This window comes from Schistocerca serialis, chromosome 9 (genome assembly GCF_023864345.2).
Source record: "Schistocerca serialis cubense isolate TAMUIC-IGC-003099 chromosome 9, iqSchSeri2.2, whole genome shotgun sequence".
NCBI classification, from domain to species: domain Eukaryota; kingdom Metazoa; phylum Arthropoda; class Insecta; order Orthoptera; family Acrididae; genus Schistocerca; species Schistocerca serialis.
This window is the reverse complement of record NC_064646.1, coordinates 339862423-339878359: the sequence shown is the minus strand read 5'-3', so window position 1 is coordinate 339878359 and position 15937 is coordinate 339862423. Positions and strand designations below refer to the sequence as shown.

The 15937-nt window shown below is 42.2% G+C and overlaps 1 protein-coding gene across 1 annotated transcript in view; it reads right to left on the bottom strand.

Annotated features, from left to right (window-relative positions):
- Positions 1–726: 726 nt before the first annotated feature.
- The window catches only part of LOC126419604 (uncharacterized), a 1338018-nt gene continuing 1322807 nt past the window's right edge, over positions 727–15937 (bottom strand). Inside the window, exon 16 of the mRNA XM_050086792.1 lies at positions 727–767. The gene's annotated coding sequence lies outside the window, so the exon portion shown is untranslated. The remainder of the gene's footprint in view (positions 768–15937) is intronic.

Sequence of the window (15937 nt, the reverse complement as noted above, 5' to 3'; positions counted from 1 at the left end):
GGAACTGAAAACAAATCCCAATTTTTAGAAATGCCATTCTTTGAAACACAGTGCTGTGGTGGTGTGCTCTATTCTGCATCACTATTCAAGCATATGTAAGTACGCCAATAATGATCCAGCTGGAGATTTATTGGAACACTAACATAATTCTGTCCAGTGCAAACAAATCTGAAATATCATAGGTATGTCTATGCCATATATCTGTCTATTCTTACATTTGCAGAGCTTCCAATGCTTTTTACCTATGTCTGTGAGCAAGTTTTTATAATACGGGATTATTCTAAATTAGCTACCAAAAAGTAACATTAAATAATGCAGTTGGTTTACTTACTTGATTCTCATTTGCAAAATTGATAGAACCTCAACTTTCTTTCTACAAATGCTCCATGTGGCTTCCTCTTGTCACATGGCAGATATTCCAGCCATACACAATTTCTTCCCCGATGCACGAGAGCCTGCTTTCCATGGATGACCTTTCCCTTTCTCTCGAAGTGCCACACAGCCTGTTTCCACAAACGAATCATACCATGCTTTTATAGCCTTTCCCTTGGGCAAGAGCTCTGTGATGCTCCATTCTAAAGCATCTTCTTACAATAATAAGTGACTGTGTTTCATGGCACCACAGGCAACTCTTGGCATGTTCAGCACCACTATACATCTCCACTGTTAGTTTGATCACGTTCTGTTTCTGCATAATCAGCAAATTGAGTGACACCTGGAGGCATACGGGTCAAACTTGAGAACACGGCGCAAGGTTTGAAGAGCTCCTGCAAAATAACACCACAATGTAAAATCCTCAATGCTAACCAAATCCATATAAGAATTTTTTTTTATTTTTTTTTATTTATTTTTTTTTTTTTTTGCAACTCAAGCTGTACTTCTGCATGAATGATATTGAAGAGAATAGGTACTGATATGCTATTATAAGCCTACATAGGAATGTCAATTTGTGATACATTAAAGTTAACTCACTAGAGAGCTATTTGAAAGTTGAGAACATAATAAATTAAAATTGCGGTAAGCAACAGTGCTGTGTCTAGCAGAAGAAATGATAAATAACCATCTCTTGTCTGGAAATATAATCAATTCATTTGTAATATGGGAGCAAATGTGAATGACATGAACAAGAGCACAATGGAAAATATAGGTAGATCAAGTCAAGATGACTCTCAAATTTTCGCACAGGAGATGAAAATGAAGACAGAAGTAAACCATGCACTCTAATGTTAGAGAAAATTGTAGCACAAAAATTATGCTGTAAACTGTGACAATCCTTATACCACATATTAAGTATAATACAGTACAAAGATGATTAGGATTGCTCAACTGTACATAATAATATAGTTTTGAGAATACAATACGGTGTGCAGCCCTCAAATTATACAAACTGATCCTATAAATGTCTTGGCAAGGAATCAAACGGGGTCCTCTATGCTCTCTCCACATGATCTGCAACTGAGCCCACACACCATCATCAGTGGAGCTTCTGATCAACCATAACAAGATTTGTTCAGTATATCACACACTCTTCAAAGATGATGTGAACATAACTGTTCATCATACACAACTAGGCATGTGTAGCTTGGGCTCTAAGGCCTTCCTGATACGTTGTGTGTCAAACCACCTCATTTGGTGATTGCCCTCAGTGCTGGTTGTCAGTGGAATAGTGTTAGACAGTTGTCACTTGCAGGACTATTTAAGGTGGAACTAATCCAAATGCACAAAAAATTTTTATCATCAGGTTGCCAGAGGCAGTGTTCATGTGTCCAATGCAGACCACTGTAATTGCACTATCTCATCAATGGAAGACAGTGGAATTTCATTCATTTTTATCACTGATACAGCTTCCAAAAGGGAAGGTGACATCAAATCAGTGACGCAGCAACAAACAAACACTGCAGGTGAAATCTGGCAATCCATTACAGTCATTCAGACAAACTTGTGGTCATTCCATGCAGTTGGTAACATTGTGTGACCCATTACCCAGCTGCCTTTGTATGATCCTCTTCTCTACATGAGTTCGACATGTGCATCACAGTTGTAGCAAATTGCCTTGTTTCGTTCAAAATATTGTGGTTCAACTATGCCATTTCCTGAATGAGTTCTTCACATAGCGCGCACACACGCGCAAGCGCACGCGCACGTGCACACGCACACGCACACACTTTTACAATGTGTGACAGAGCAAAATTTGCCCTTCAGTGAGTTGAACTCTGATTTTATTGTGGGCTTTGCAGAATGGTGAACCCTGGAAAACAGACTGTATGAGCCATACACATGACCACTGGAAATAACAGTGTAATTCCTTGTATCTCAAGATCATTGTTACTTCTGATTTTCATTAAATTAAGCTCATAAGCAATGGTAAATTTCTCAGGCCAAAATATGCAACTGAAGTGGGAGTATCCCAAAAAAAAAAAAAAAAAAAAAAAAAAAAAAAAAAAAAAAAAAAAAAAAAAAAAAAAAAAAAAAGAGATAACTTTTCAGCACAAACGCTTTTATTGTTCATTTTGCCATCTTGTAATTATTATTATTTCAAATTTAAATAAATTTCTCATTGTGCAGGAGTAACTTATTTACTTGACAATGAGCTATCATTTCTGATCATGAAGTCATATTCAGTGAATGTTTGTAAAGCCTTAAGATATAGATAATGCAGCTGAAAACAAAATGCTCCCCCCTATTTTACTTTTATTTTCTGTTCCATCCACCACTACTTCACAGATGATTTCCACACGATCTTAATACTTCATACAAACTTGCTGTTTTTTCACCACTCAAAATAACAGTTCTACTATTGTTCAGAAACCCAAGTTCATCTATTTATGTAACACTGAATAAGTAAGTATTATGTAACACTGAATAAGTAAGTATTATGTAACACTGAATAAGTAAGTATGACATATCAACTAATCAGATACCCTTCTGACTGCTAAATCATGCACTATATGTTTGGCTGAAATACACTAGCTGAGGTGGAATAATTATTCACTTTTGCATATCAGATCAAGAAGGTATAATAATAACATTAAACGATGGGAAGTCCAGAACTGAACAACAACAACAGATTGCAACTCCGTTTCTTCTCTGTGTAGTAAAAGCAGACAGGCACAAACAAAAAGAATGCTAGAAATTTATCAGCTTTCAGACAAAGTCCTCCTTTAGAAATAGAAAACACATATACACATTCACATAAACAAACCTTAGACATACACAGCTAATTGCTCTATGTGCTAAGACCAGACTGTGAGAGCATCAGGTGTGAGCAGCAATCTAATTGGAACAGATAGCAATGTATGGAAGAGGCATGGGCTGGGGAGGGGGGGGTCGGGGGGGAAGTGATATTGCCGGCTTGGGACAGGAGAGGGGGAGGGAGGGTGGAAAATAGAGAAGGGGGTATTGTGGTGTTATGCACTATCAACACCACATCAAGTATTCTATGTCCGGAGGGTGGCAGTAAAATGTCACAGCCCTGCCAATCCAACACCCTCTACTGCACGTGATAACAGCACCACCACCAAGCCGGCTTAAGATGATACCAAACTGATGCCAGCCAGTCTGATTGTGCAGCATTACCAGTTTGCTTCCCTGTTATTGTGATTAATTACAGTAAATGTGTTTGTGTAATGGGCTAGTGTAGAATATTGGACTTTCAGAAGAAAATTAAGTAAATGATGTTACATACATATTACATGTGCTTTAATTATTTTGCTCTGTCTCAGTTTTCCACCTATTTCTTGGTGTCCACTACTGGACCAACCAGGCAACCGGCAATGGGTCTGTACCCACAGTGTTCCAAACTTCGTCCTGCACTTGCCTGCATTTCTTCACTTTTGTGTGTGTAATTTTTTTCTTTTTTTCCAGTGACAGCGCATGCTTTTCATTGTAATTTTTGTGTGTTCATCATGGCTAGTCCTCCATGAGAACTGACAATGACACAAATTATTCAGTTTCAGGCAACCAGATGCAGAATTTGATAAAAATGGTTAAAACAATTCTCACAGTGCAAGCTGACATGCCATCATGCACTCATACTTGTGCCATACAGAATAGTGATAAACGTATCATGCTTGTAGTTCGTCCACTACGGCACATACAGTCTGTCACAGCAATGGTGTAAGCAGACTTGCAGTGCTACGCAGTAGGCTAGCAGTGTCAAATCTTGCCCTTGATGTCTCACAGCCCACAAGTGTCAGGAATGCCCCTGATGTGGCACTTATCACTGTGGCAAGTATGGTCACATTCAGGCTGTCTGTCTAAATAACAGAAGTTCAACACACACCCTACATGGTCTCCAAAGTCTCAGTCAATGAATGTCAATGCAATTTTTTCACTGCCAAGTAGTGACTCTAGTGTAACACATTATCCATCAAGTGCAGCAACAAGGAAGTCACACACTACTACTAATCAGCATCAGGCAAATGAATTGTGTCACTCTGCATACTGCCAATCACCAAATATCCTGGTTCATCAGTGAGTCTGTTGAACAGAAGCACTTATGAACTGTTAGGCAAGCCTAAGCTACATAAGTCACAGGCAACTCTTTCTGGTTATGGTGGACATGACAGTCCTGTCACTTTTCAAAACATTACCAAAACAATTTCATTTAGTTTTGTGCTCATGTAAGAGTGAAAACATTTTTGGCTTGGGTTATTTTGATCTGTCTGGTTTGCACACCCATGACAATTTTCTTTTGCGCCTATGGACAGGGTAGCTAAACTGTGTCATGAATTTAAAGACATTTTAAGAATGATCTAGGTAAAGCTAATAATTTTAAGTCTCACATTGCCACGACTTTGCCAAGCACAGGCCATCCCTCATGCTATCAGAGATCAGGTGGCACAGGAATGCTTATCTTGGCAGGATAGTGGTGTGATTTCCCTTGAAGCAACCAGTCAGTGGGCATGACCTACAATGATAATAAAGAAACCTTCAGGCAGATTATACTTATATGTGGATTTCAAGGCAACAATAAATCCACAAACTGTGATTAACTCTTTTCCTTTACTACAGCCTGAGAAATTCACATACAAACTTGGTACAGGATGCTTCTTTTTCAAGACTTATCTTCATGTTGCTTATCTGAAGCTCCCCTTGGATGAAAATTGCAACAAGTTTTTGTGATCAACATCGAAATGGGGATATTTAAGTTTTTGAGGTTGTCTTTTGACAGTGCATCTGCATCTGTAATTTTTTATTGTTATTTGTCACAGTTGACTGCTATAGTTCCTTCTTGTTAACTATTACCACATAGTCATTTTGGATTGTACTGCTAATGAACCTCTTTCCAGTCTCAGAAAATTGTTTCATGTGCTTTCAGATGCTAGGTTTTGAAGTGTAATAAAGACAAGTGTCCTCTTTCCAAACTGAGACTGAATTATCCACCCTGTGCTGTCATACTTCACCACTGTATGTGACCTCCCAGCTCCTAGAAATGTCAGCATACTCCAAGCTGTGTTGAGTAAATTGATTTATTACATTTGGCTCATTTTGAACACTGCAGATTTCAGTCCCACTGTATTATATTTGATGAAGCAACATTCCGTTTCAGTGGACTAGAGTGTGTCAGGTGACATTACAGGATCTGAAAATGCTTTATTGAGTGGTCATTGTTCGGTACATTTTAAGCTGGTCATGCTTGCAGTTGACTCATCCTCTTACGGGACTGGCACTGTTCCATTGCATAGCTCAGTCACTCATTCATCACCTAATGTGTGTCGAGTCAAGATGGTGATAACATAGAACATAAGGTATTTTTTATCATACATTTCAACAGATGCAATTCCATTATGACTCTGTAGCATGAATTTTACTGGGAGCATGGACCTCCTATAGTCCAAGGCATTTGACAATGTCCCTGCATTGTACCACTGGCCTCCAACATATCCCGATTTAATGCAAGGTGATTTTGTTTTGTATGGAGTTTGCAAAATATTCCATCTATGTGCCTCCACTTCAATGAACTTTGAATGAACTGAAGTGCTGCATAGTAACAGCAGTGAATGTAGTAACTCCAGGTATACTTGCAAACTTATGAGATGACTAACTATCATCTAGATACTGGCTGTGCATCTGATGGAGAACACATTGAACATTTGTCAAAAGTAAATGAAAAGTTTAATCTTAAATGTAACTGTGAGGAGAGCCCCAAGATTGTATGTCCATGTATGTAAAAGATACACCCTTGTAAAATCAGATGGTTCTTTTAAAAATAAAAATTTTGTAATCCTACACATAAGCTAAAATGTGCCTCAAGTTTCTCCGAGGGCATGCTGAAAAGCAATGCCTTTTTTTTTTTTTTTTTTTTAAAAAATCTGTTTCAATATTGGTTGAGGAATTACATCTCTTACATATCACTCGGTCAACTTTCCCACTTCACCAACTCAAGCTGCAATCCTCTGCCACTAGAGGGCTCTGGATTGTAATGTGTCTGTGTGTAGCATAACTATGTTGGTGTGTGAGAAACAGTGTACTGCAATCGAGTTTCCTACCACATAAAACGTGTCTGCGATTCAAATTCGTGGAAGAATGAAAGCTGTGTATAGTGATGAGTGTATCGTCATCAGTAATGTGTAACATTGTATTATTTGTCCTCACCATTTTGACCCCAAAATCAAGAGCACATCAATGGAGTTCTGCCAGAAAGGATCACCAGCATGCTCATAGTGTTCTGGTAAGTTCAAGGTGTGGTGCACTTGAAATTCGTGCCTAAAGGCACCATCTGAAACTCAGAAAGGTACTGTGAGAGCCTCGGAAAACAAAGAGTAAATCCACACATGGAGCATCCTCTCCTTCAGCACAACAATGCCAGACCACTCAAAAGCACTGCAACATCTGCACGAACCCAACACAGACACTTCAAGTACACTGTCAACTATCATCATCCATTCAGTCCCAACTTGGCTCCATTCAATTTTCATCTGTTTCATGAACTTAAAGAACACGTTTGAGGATTTCACTTTGATACTTTTGAAGCAATGCAAGTAGAGGTGAGGTTGTGGCTCTGGCAATGAAGTCCAGTATTCTACAGTGACAGTACCAACAGACAGGTCTCTCATTAAAAGAAATGTCTGCTGCCAGGGTGAATATGTTGAGTGGTAAATATGCAGACATGGATAATGAATACGTGAAATGTTAATACAGTTTGTTTTATTTAAAAAGCTTTATGAGTTTTTACATAAATTCTGAGGCATTACTTTTCAATATGCCCTCACAACTTCATTCACGTAGAACAAATAGTCTTGTACCAAAACATCCATCCATGTAATAAGTGATTGTCTTTATATGTTTCTCATCATTGTCACTGAACTTCCACTCTTTTATAGGTTTAAGGTAAAGTTTATGTCTGTTGTTGAGTCCACACTGATAATTATGATACACAGTTCAGCAAATTAGGTGTTTTAAGTGACAGGTAATGTTACCTTATTTGGGTGACAAACATTACTGTGAATACAGGACACATCTTAGTCAGAATGAAATTACTGTCATTGTGTTACACTGTCTGAAGAACGATGTCCCACTACAAAGTCAGTATCTCACAATGGAACCGCAAATAAGTCAACTATGGCGTGATGCAGCTATGAATGAGAGATGTCAGTGCAGGCATGCTCTCAAGGGGTTCCATACGCTGACATTCCCAGAACAGTAGTTACATCAAAGCGCAGTGCTGCTCAGCCAGTCTGCAATCATTGCTTATGACAACAGCATCATCTCACATCTAACAGCAGGAGTTGCATTAGTAGTCAGAACATTACGGAAGTTAGCAGCCAATTCTACATTTAAGGAAGAGAGACTATCATTCTGGATCATATCAAGTGATAAGTTACAATTAAGTGACAGTAAGAATATCTAACATTCCTGTGGACATGGACTGTTTCCAAGTTCAATATTTTGGATTCTTCAGGGTTTTATAAAGGGATCTAACATGTGTGTGTGCATGTGCGCACGTTTTGTTGTTGTTGTATCTACTATACCTCTTCCAGAAATACATCTAGGCTTTCAAAACCCACCACAGTGCTGTCATGAATGTCTCGTGTTTTTTCATCTGACACTACACTCACTGTGTATCACTTTTCTTTTCATGTTCAACTTGAGACTAATGGATTATTTCCTGGAATCTGCAGCTTCCTGCAGGTGCACTATTCTGCTGAGCACTCCTATTTTCCAATGATGAACTGACAGTTACATGTGTCATTACTTGATAAACCAAATTCTACTATGCACTGCTACAGTCTTTCTGGGAACTTCCTCATCCCTGAATAAATTGTCGTTTCTTATCTTTCCTGAAATACTAAAACGGCATAATGTCATTGGATGGCAAGGAGAGAATTGTGCATCTGGTTACTGCACTGTTACCGGGTTACATCATTGGTGGTAAAAAGAGCAACATTTAAGGACCTCAAAGTGACACTATAAAAGGTTATTTTGGCTGTATCAAAAATTCTGCATAATTGTTTTCAAGATCATGGACGTTTGACAGATGAAAAATGTGTTTCTTTGTCAAAGCCAAGGAGGTGGGGGAGGTAGGTGGGGGAGGATATCCGCTAATGAAAGTGAAATGGCATGGAGGAAAGAAAATGTGGCCATTTTTTAATTGGAAACTGGCCACCTCTAGGAACAAAGGGCTGTCACCGGTATATGTTACATGGTGTTGTGTTTGCCAAAAGCTTGCAAGAAGCTTTGGGAATGGTGTATCAAAACAGGACTAAAGGCAATCGTTCTCCATCATCATGATGTGTCCGTAAATGAAAGCTGTAAGTTCCTGAAGTTTACAGAAATGAGACACATGACAATCTCCTCCCTACACTCTTAACCAGGCCCCATGCAATCATATCCTGCTCTCTACACGTGAAAATAAGATATTTAAAAGTAGATGCACAAGCCCTGAAAAAACTGTTAATCTCTATTAAATTTAGTTTACAGCCATTGTAGATGTGTGTAAAATTGTTAATAAAATGATTTACATGAGTGGAAGAGAGTTTAGAGTTTTATATTGAGTACACTGAAAATATAGGGATCGAAACTGTTTAACGTTATTTGGTTCTTGGATATTTCACAACTTCTGTAGTAACACTTATTTTCCATACATTCATTTTCTCATTTTAAATCATCATCTCCTTTTACATTTTCTGCTTATTTGTGCTTCTTAATATACTATACCTTTGGGCAGAGGAGTCCAAGTTGCTTCCTTTTAAATGGTAATTTGGTGTGTTGAAGTATTAATACTTTATTGCTGAACAATGTTCAGATTACAGTTTCAGAAAAATTGTACGATTTATTCACGAGAAAGAGCTTCACAAATTGAGGAAGTCAATATTGTGTCCACTTCTGGCTCTTTTGTTTGCAGTTATTTGGCTTGCAATTGACTGACAGAATTGTTGGATGAATTCCTGTGGGATATCTTGTCAAATTCTGTCCTATTGGCATGCTAGATCATCAAAATCCTGAGCTACTTGGAGAACCCTACCCATAATGCTCCGAACATTCTCAATTGGCGAGAGATCTGGCAACCTTACTGACCGAGGTAGGATTTGGCAAGCATGAAGAAAAGCAGAAGAATCTCTTGCTGTACGTGGGCAGGCATTATCTTGCTGAAATTTAAGCCCAGGAGAGCCTGCCATGAAGGGCAAGAAAATTGGATGTAGAATATCATCGATGTACCACTGTACTCTAAGGATGCCAAGGATGACAGCCAAACGGGTCCTGCTACGAAAAGAAATGGCACCCAAGACCATCACTCCCAGTTGTTAGGTCATATGGTGGGTGACAGCCAGGTTGGTATCCCATTATTCTCCAGCCAAGTCTTCACTGGTCACTTGGGTTCACACTGAAGACAATGCAACTCCAGTCAATGAGACCCCACTGGTGAGATTGGCAGGAAGTTCACCATGCTTGTATGGCCGAGTTGAGTACCGCAGTTTGTTTTCTTTGATCTCCAACCATTTAGCTTTCCCACTGATGCACAAAATGTTTGTCAGATAATGAGATGACAGCATGCAAGTGGACAGCATATTGATGTGCAACACTATTCAAACATGCTTTTTTGGTTGTTTTGTTGGTTATGTCACTTCCCTGTATCCCGATAAGTCCAAGTATCCAGCAACAGATCACCTTCTTGCAACGATATTTGAGCCACTGTAAAGAGTCGTGAAACATGGAATCAACTGATCTTCTGGATACATTTGGTGGATCACTTGTAGTGTACTGACTGTCCCTCTGAATCCACCCCAGTGCCATCACAATGCCTTATAATTCCATAATATTATTGGTAAATTGTTCCATAAGGTGCACTTTGAAAACCCTACCATGGAAAACAGTTGAACAACCAAGTGTAATCTCTTGCTGTGATCCATCCATATAAACAATGATAGAACAGTGCTGCCTAATTTAAAATTGAAGCAAACATAGTTACACACACACACACACACACACACACAGCCTGGGTTAATTTTGAGTCAAGTAGTAACCTTGAAGTGCACATCATGACCTTAAAATGCAAAATGTTGTCCCCCCGCTGTAAGCTCTGGTTGATTAAAACTCTGATGAGCACAGTTAAAACTGATGCAAATAGTCTTCTCTTGTGAGAAACTAAAACCATTTTTTTATTGGCACAGGCTTCCAACCTCACCTGTTGTTGCTTTATTGTCATTGTAAGATTGGAGAAAATGTACCAGAGTGCAAAGTTATCCAAAAACAAACAAAGAGCATTTTACAGGAATCCTTAGTGCTGTTTTGTTTTAGTGCACAAAAACAATGAGGGTCACATGTGCGCATGTCAGAACCATAGAACACAAAGATGAAGAAAGGAGTTAAAAGCTACTACATGTTAAGACCAATTGATGGAAGGAAAGACAGCTAAAAATGAGTACTTAGAGAAAGGTCCATAAAATACGCCATAGAGAAACATAGATCCTGAACTCAAGATTAAATGTTCTTCACCATATTGTTATGAAGGATGAAAAGTAAAACGCGATCGTCAGCCCGTGTGTCATTCACTAAAATGGCCAATAACTCTGACAGTAAACATAAATTGGAACACAAGTGGTTAAAAACAGTGCACTCCATCAAGAAATGGCAAACCATCAAATGTTGAGGGCAATGAGCACAAAGGGGTGGGGGAGCACCACTTAACAAATGACGATAGCTAAAAAGATATTACCCAATAGGCAACCTAGCTAGAGGTCGTCCAAGACGCTAGGACAGGTTTTATGTCCTGGAGCTTTTCCCATGAAGGGAATTGAAGAACTAGTGGACCGAGGTACCAAGGCTGCAGCTCTGACAGCAGCATCAGCAGCCTCGTTTCCCATCAGACCGAAATGACCACAGACCCAGATAAACATCATAGTGGTTCCACGAAGAGAGAGCAAGTGACAGCTTTCTTGGACCTGTTGCACTAAGGGATGGACGGCATACAGCACACAGAGGCTCTCAAGGGCACAGAGAGTTGTAACAGGTGACAATTGAAAGTCCGTGTCTCTGGACACACTGCGCAGCCTGATACAGGGCGAAGAGCTCTGCTGTAAATAATGAGCAGTGATTCGGAAGCCAATACCAAAAAACGTTGGTATCAATGACGAAGGCACACCCGACACCATGGTCAGTCTGAGAGCCAGCAGTGTACACAAAGGTACTATTGCGAAATTCCATGTGAAGGTCATGAAATTGAAGTTGATAAGGGGAGGCTGGAGTAGCATCCTTAGGGAGGGAATGAAGACCAAGGTGAACATGGGCTGCCACATGAAGCCAAAGTGATGACGGGTTCACATACATTGGGAAAGTGGCATGAAGTGTGACATAAAGCTGCTGGAGCAAGAACTGACAGTGAACTCCAGGAGTCACACCCCATACTGGCAATCAAAGGAGTCATCAAAGGAGGCATGGGATGGGTGGCAAAGCATGGCAGATGAATGGCATGCATATCTGCTGAGGAGGAAGTCATGGTGGTATGACAGCGGTAGTTTGGGATCTTTGCCATACAGACACTCAACCAAGCTAGTGTACAAGGTGCCAGTGGCCAAATGGATATAACGATGGTGGATTATATTGAGATCATGTAGGATGGACAGATGTGCAGATGCATAAATGAAACACCCATAATCTAGTTTCGAACGGACAAGGGCCCAGTACAAACGAAGGAGCGTTGTCCGATCTGCTCCCCAGTAAGTACCACTGAGGACATGTAGGACATTCCTAGATGCTGTCAGGGTGTTCTAAAACAGCCTGCTGACCATCCATTTTCATGGCTTCTGGTCAAGCATCCACCACCCAGTGGTGGATCCACAGTGGGAAGTGGTCACTGGAACGAAGGTCATCAGTTGTGTCCTGCTAGGTTGAGTCTTCAAGGGCAGGAGAACAGAAAGAGGGGTTGATGGCTGAGTATGAGCCAGTAGAAGCTGAGATGTGAGTAAGAGTGCTGTATTCAGAATGCACAGCTCCCAAACATCATGAAGTTCTCCACAGCTCAACCCCTACGATAAATATAGCTCGAGATCTGGAATAGATAATTGGCATTGAAGTCCCCCAGAAAAAGGAATGTTCAGGAGAGTTGTTCTATAAGATCTGTTAGAGCCTCAGGGTCAATTGTATCATGCAGAGGTAAATATAGCGAGCAGTGGCCCTCTCTGACACACATGAAATTCAACTGCAACTGCTTGCAGGTCAATAACTAGGGAGAGAACATTATTGATAAAGATAGTGACCTCTTCCTTTGCTCTTTCCTCAATGAGATCATCCTTATGGAGTGTATAGCTCTGTAGTACTGGGAAATCACATGCTTCAAAATGTGTTTCCTGCAAACACATGCAAAGGGGGTGTTCCTGTATTAACAGAGTCAGTTCCTACACACAAGTGCTGGACCCATTAATGACCCACTGTAATATGGAACAGGGGGATTGCATTTTCACCATGTCTTTCCACTGTGGAGGTGAGCCCATAGTGGATGGGTGGTTATTGTTGAGGCGAGATGTGCGCCCCATCAACATTAAGGTCCATCAGCTCCGTGGTTGTGTCTTGAGAGGTGTCATAGACAGTGATCTCGACATCATCAGACTGCTTGCTTCCCATCTCTATTGGCAGCTGATTCTTTACTTTAGCCTTTGTTTTGTTTTTTTTTTCCTTGGGGTATTTCAGAGCCACAGCCAACCATGTAGTAGTGGCAACTCTGGGTGGTGGATCAGTCTGAACCCCTTGCAGAGGCAGGGACCTCTGCAACTTTGGCAACCATGGCCTCTTCTTATGTTTTGGGAGGAGGTATGGGCATTGAAGGAACTGCAGCAGCACAAGTGCATTGACAAACACAGGTACTAGTGATAACACAAGCACTATCCATTTGTACACAAGCACTTTCCATTTGTGTAGCAGCATTGGCCTTCTGAAGTGGTTGTTTAAGAACAGACACAAAGGAGGTAGTGAATTTCAGGGTCTGTATAGCCTTATTGACCCTTTTTGCCTCTGAATATAAGATACACTTAGTTGTTTTGATCTCCTGTATCTTCCTTTCTTCATGGGAGACACTGCAGTCCCTACTCCAGACAGGGTGATCGCCAGAGCAGTTTACACACTTTGGAGGAGATGAACAACCAACTCCTTCATGGGCAGTCTTAGCACATTTGCCACAGGTGACTTCTCCCTTGCATCCTAAGGTGGTGTGCCCAAAGAGCTTAAAACAGCACATAGGATTGGGAAAATAAGGCTGCACACTGAGGTGAAAGAAACCTGCCTTAACACACACTGAGAGTTTTGTGCTGCCGACAGTCAGTGTAAGCGAATCTGATTTCACAAGATCATCATCCACCGTTTTCATTATGTCTTTTTACATCAACAATTTCTTCCTGTAACAACTCAGCATTCAATTCTTTTTGGGTAATGTCAACTGGATCCCCACAAGTCACAACACCTTTGCTGTAGTTCAAGGGTGTTGTGCAGTTCACTTTCAATGGCATACTTCCTGAGGCATTAAGCTTTCTGGCTGTTGTTCACTTGTTGGGAGTAACTTGTTTCTACCACGAAGGTCCCATTTTGAAACTTACTGGCAGATTAAAACTGGTCCCATTTTGCAAGTGCTTGACAGATTTTAAAGTACCATTAATGCCCTCTAAACCTTTGTTTGTGTACAAAGGTGACTCTGCCTCAAAGCTGCCCTCTTTTCATTACAAAGACTCTGCATGATCTCCAAGTCTAGAGGACTGGTGACATGAGTCCACTAGTCCAATTGGGTGTTTTTAGTGGCCCACCCTCTCTGCTGGGAAGAAGAAAGCATTTTGAGGGATCCATCCCAGTCCTACAAGCAGCTAGGGAAATTAAAGTCCTCCTGCTTACATAGGTAAGCACCAGGTACCCCTGAGGTTGCCTGCTAAAAACTGTTCCACATCGATAGCCATGCATCCCATCAGCACACAGCACACCTTGAGATTGAGGACTTTTCTTAGAGAGATTTTTACCATCCTCGTAATAAACAGGGACAAGCCAAGATCCCCACTACCTGTGACACACGACATTACCACCACTGCGCCTCATGGTGGTCGCTGTACCATGTCCAGAGCTTCCAGTGACAGATGACTTGCACCACTTACCAGTCCCAGCTCAGGAACTCTGGATTCACCAAGACCATTCCCAGCAAACAAATGCGGAGTCCGAGGAGATGGTGCCTAATTCTCCAGTTCCTCCATGTGGATTATCAGTATCTTCAACCATAAAATAACCATGTGAAAGGTAGAGTGCTCGCTGATCCAATGGTATTTTATTTTTATTGAGTTTGTGTGACTTTTCCCTTGCCACAGAGAGAGAGGGGAGGAGAGAGTGGGGGGGGGGGGAAAGTGAGGGGGAGAGTGAAGAAGGGGGGGGAGAGTGTGGGGGGAGAGTGGGGGAGAGTGGAGGGGAGAGAGAGTGGGGGGAGAGAGAGTGGGGGGGGAGAGAGTGGGGGGAGAGAGTGGGGGGGGGAGAGAGAGTGGGGGGGGAGAGAGAGTGGTGGGAGAGAGAGTGGGGGGGAGAGAGAGTGGGGGGGAGAGAGAGTGGGGGGGAGAGAGAGTGGGGGGAGAGAGAGTGGGGGGGGGAGAGAGACAGTGGGGGGAGATAGAGAGTGGGGGGGAGAGAGAGAGTGGGGGGAGAGAGAGTGGGGGGGAGAGAGAGTGGGGGGAGAGAGAGTGGGGGGGAGAGAGAGTGGGGGGGAGAGAGAGTGGGGGGGAGAGAGTGGGGGGGAGAGAGAGTGGGGGGGAGAGAGAGTGTGGGGGGGAGAGAGAGTGTGGGGGGGAGAGAGAGTGTGGGGGGAGAGAGAGAGTGGGGGGAGAGAGAGAGTGGGGGGGAGAGAGAGAGTGGGGGGGAGAGAGAGAGTGGGGGGGAGAGAGAGTGGGGGGGAGAGAGAGAGTGGGGGGAGAGAGAGAGTGGGGGGGAGAGAGAGTGGGGGGGAGAGAGAGTGGGGGGGAGAGAGAGTGGGGGGGAGAGAGAGTGGGGGGGAGAGAGAGTGGGGGGGAGAGAGAGTGGGGGGAGAGAGAGTGGGGGGGAGAGAGAGTGGGGGGGAGAGAGAGTGGGGGGGAGAGAGAGTGGGGGGGAGAGAGAGTGGGGGGGAGAGAGAGTGGGGGGAGAGAGAGTGGGGGGGAGAGAGAGTGGGGGGAGAGAGAGTGGGGGGGAGAGAGAGTGGGGGGGAGAGAGAGTGGGGGGGAGAGAGAGTGGGGTGGGAGAGAGAGTGGGGTGGGAGAGAGAGTGGGGTGGGAGAGAGTGTGGGGGGGAGAGAGAGTGGGGGATTTTTTTTTGGTGGGGTCTAAGGGCGCTCAACTACTGAGGTCATTAGTGCCCAGTCACCGTTGTTAGAGCACATGGAATCTAGTAAAACTCAAGGGGAGGGGGGGACACCAGAAAGTCCTGACAAAGATGCAGATAAAATAAGTAAAAAAGTTAGATGTCTTTGGACAAGCCAGTCAAAGTTATAAAATGCAGAACATGA